The sequence below is a fragment of the Elaeis guineensis genome, chromosome 15, assembly GCF_000442705.2.
Source record: "Elaeis guineensis isolate ETL-2024a chromosome 15, EG11, whole genome shotgun sequence".
Lineage (NCBI taxonomy): Eukaryota > Viridiplantae > Streptophyta > Magnoliopsida > Arecales > Arecaceae > Elaeis > Elaeis guineensis.
This window is the reverse complement of record NC_026007.2, coordinates 71,703,905-71,708,071: the sequence shown is the minus strand read 5'-3', so window position 1 is coordinate 71,708,071 and position 4,167 is coordinate 71,703,905.

The following is a 4,167-nucleotide window of genomic DNA, read 5'->3' as shown; positions in this document are numbered from 1 at the left end:
CTATGGCAAGCAAACAATTGAGATTTTAAGACAGCTCTGAGCGTTTCATTTCAGTAACTTCCAATGTGTTTTCCTCTGACATGTCTCATTGCCTGGTTGTTAACATAGGTCACGATGTCCCATTAGATGTCAGTGCATGCACATCTGACATGAATTTAGAGACAATAGCCTGCAACTTGACAAATGTTTTTGGCAAAATCAAACTAGCCTTCAAATAAGTCATAATTAAAATGGGTGGTCTATCTGAATAATTCTCAATGGTTGTGTATTTGAATAGCGACCACTGTATAATAGGAATGATAACCATTATTTAGTACCTTCATCATCCAGATAATATTGGACAATGTCTTGACTTGTGCATGCCATCGTTACCCTTACGAGGCCATGCCAATGTTCTATTTATCATTCTAATTTTATCGGATAATTTTTTAACTTCAAAACTTCTACCTAATAAAACTTATTGAGCAGGCTTGAGAGGATGATTTTATTATTTTATTTTCAAATCCATTTAAAAATTAGAGCATTAGCAAACTACAATTATCATAATTTTTCAAGGATGGTAAATATGTCATTTCTCAAGGGGTCGATTATTTTATACGGAGAACTACGATTTCTCAGTGGTACCAGTGGTGTGATATCGTTGGAAAACTACGTCGTACATGCTCGAGTTTAGAGGAACCTAGATTCTACTTGACACCAGCGTCACTCATTTAATAAAAACTATTGAGAAACTTAGATTTTCTTTTTTTTTTTTTTAATATTTTTTGGTGGTGAAAAAGAAACCTAAATTTCATAGTTACTACAAAAACTCTGCCTATGCTATTAGGTGCATGTTCTGTTACACAAGGTCTCTTCACCTCTGCTAAATATACCTTCTGTGTAATTAGTTTAGAACAATTCTAGATTATTTATTTTACTAAAAAAATATAATGCATGTTTCAAACTAAAAGTTTGTATATAACTTTATAGATAAAACATTAGTGCACTCTTATTTCATTAAGCTGCTGGGCTAGCTTCTCTCTTACGCATGCATAAACACGGGGAGTTGAATCAAGAGTCAAGTATTTAGGAGTACTTCTAGAGTAGCGGGGATATATGTCACCACTTTCCCTTTAGTTCGTTATCCTTTCCAACGTTTCTCTGCTACTCCAAATGTTTCCGTATGTTCACTACTCTGAAGAATTAGATCAAATTCATTCCTCATTCGCTTATCTAGAAACTCAAAGATACAAGGAGAATTTGTTTCCAAGTCTATTATATGAAGAAACCCTAACATACAGAACCATTACATATCTCACCAGAATGTCTAGCTCGAGGACAACTTGCATGCCTCAAACTTCATCCACTTTGAATATATTGCTATGAAAAGAAGTCAGAAAGGTGTAGAACCGTAATGTTAAACGTTATTGTAGAACCTAAAGAATTACAATGAAAATTGACTTACTTATAGGCCCAAAATCACTAGGTTCAGAAAAATTATCTTGATGGGTTAAATATTGTTCCTCTTATTCTTTCGATTATATTTTTAATCACAAAACGAAATGAAAATAATTGCTACAATCTAAATTGCCTCTTAATCACTTGTTGTTGCTCTCTTTTTTTTACTGTATTTATCTTTGTAGATAGTTTTGAGGAGACTTAAAGAGATGGGAGTCTCGGAGAAATCGGAGCTCATAGATCGGAGTCTTGGAGTGAGAGACTTCAAAAATCAAACTCCCTTCTCTTGTAACCACCCACCGCTTTCTTATGTGGGTAGTTTAGAAACTATCCACTTCTGTATTATTTATTTTTTTTAAGCCCATAATTGGGCATATAAGTCTTACGGTTATAATAAAGCAATTCAAACTCCATGTGTGCAAGAATGGTGCTAACACAACCATAGTTTGATAGCTCTCTGCAGATGTACAGGGCTTCCTACTTTAAGCTTATTCGATGTCTTCAAGTAAAATCATGATACTGTAAAAGAAAATCTGGCTGCTAGCTAGAGTATGCTGCAATAAACTAGAGAAGTGCATGGTTGGAACTAAATTTATTCATTTTACTTTGGATGACAACTTGTGAGGCTAGAGAACATAGACTATCATTATCACCTCCCTAAACAGTATACTAGTACAATGGCTTTCATTAGATTAATCTCTTTAATTAATTCTTTAACTAAACTAATGAGAAAGAAATGATTTAAAATCAAAAGTAGGAGATATGGAAGAAGTGTAACAGAACATTGTTCTCTGTCTGGGCTACTAATACAACAAAGCTCAGAGATGCTCTCCAAGTTCTAATATGGGGACCATGTGCCTCCACTTGATTAAACTGCAAAGCCTATGCAATCCAACAACTCCTACTTGTGAAAAGAGAACATTGGAAGCAAAATAGGCACTCTAAGTGGACTGCTTAGGCTTTTGCATTTTGCATTAGGTATAACAAGTGGCTTCAGGTTTCCACAGACAAAGGAGATGTAGTGTCCCCTAGCTGGCTCAAAGGTTCGAATATGTTACATAAAAATAGAGTGGTCCTAGCTAGGATTGGAGTGTCATGACTTTAGGATAATAAATATAATTATATTGTTAGCATGATTAGGGTTGTAACCGATTTACGTAGGTCATTAAAATACTTGGCTGCCAGGAGCAATGGTGGGGCAGAAACATTTGTTGCATATATATGATTAACGGTGAACAACTGAAGTAACCAAACGTCCTTTAGACCGGGCTGGATGTTTATCGCATCATATAAATAACAATTCCTATAGAATTTCATATCATCAATAAATAGTTGTTTAAACATAGAAAATGGTAGATTATTGAAGATCACATGTAATCTAGATGTGTTAGCCTGTAATCTGGAACATGTATAAAGTGACTCCATCGATGATTCTCCATCAAAATGTTCTCTTTCTCAAACTGCTAAATATTAAAAATGATTGAAAGAGAAAAAATGTGCATGTTTTTTTTTTTTTTGAGCAAAACAATATAGATTGTATATTTCCCAAAGTTAATAAGGAGTCGACGAATTGTACAGGCTTTAGGACCGTAAACTATGGACCATGTAAGAGCACCGTTTAGATCTCTCTTAGCCTAGAATCTAGTAAGTTATGTCCAAAATGAGGTGCATATCTTCTACTTCAATTCAATGAGTCAAGATATCACTTTCTCACCTACAACAATATACTCCATGAGAATGGAACACCATCCATGACCTTTTATTTTCCCTCTTCTTGTCAATCATCAACTCTTCTCTATCTATGCTTTTTATCATTGTGCGCTCTAGACTACTATTTAGCGATCAATCAGCATAGAATAGGACTAGAATAGGGCTGAAAATCGATTGGATGTCATAACCATATGTGCTTCAGTTGATGAATAAATATATAAATATGGTTATTAAGCGGGTGCTAAAATTTATATCCATATTTATTTTAAATAGATTCAAAAATAAATTGCCATTAGTAGTATAGATATAAATTATCGATATATATCAGATAGTTGAACTTTATGAGCTATCAATCAAGGATATCAGTATATGTGAAAGGTCATTTAAGTTACAGTAATTACATTGTTATATGTTCTTCTTTGAAGTTTATGAAAATCATATAATACCCAAGAGAATAGCAAGCATAATCAAATACCCAGGTAGGGTTTAAATAGTTATTTAGCAATATGCATATCTACTTTTCATTGACGAGTGCAATATGATATAGATATTAGTTGGATGTGGAAATATGCAAGCCGTATGGATTCAGATATAAAAATGGAAGCTGAAGGATATCATCTAATCTATTTTCTTTCAGCCTCTTTCTATTAAATTGAATCATTTTCTTGACACATGCAATGCTATATGAGCCGTAGGTAAGGATAAACCTAGAAACTCTTTGATGAATCCTGGTACCCTTCAGTTGCTTTTGGTTTCATTTGCTTCTCCTTGTTTCTCTTGTAATGTTTTTCATTATCTCAATGAATCAAGTGGAGTAATCTTCTTGTTTTCGATGGATAATCTTCTTCTTTTCAAGAAAACTAGTGGAAAAGCCCGCATTACGATCTTGACTAGGGTTTGCTATGGACTGTCATCTGGTTATTAAAGCAAACTTCTTGCTGTCAATAATGTCGAGTGATTGTGGCAGTGCTCCTTGCTAATATGTCAACATTCAAACATAGTTAATTGCAAATATACGAC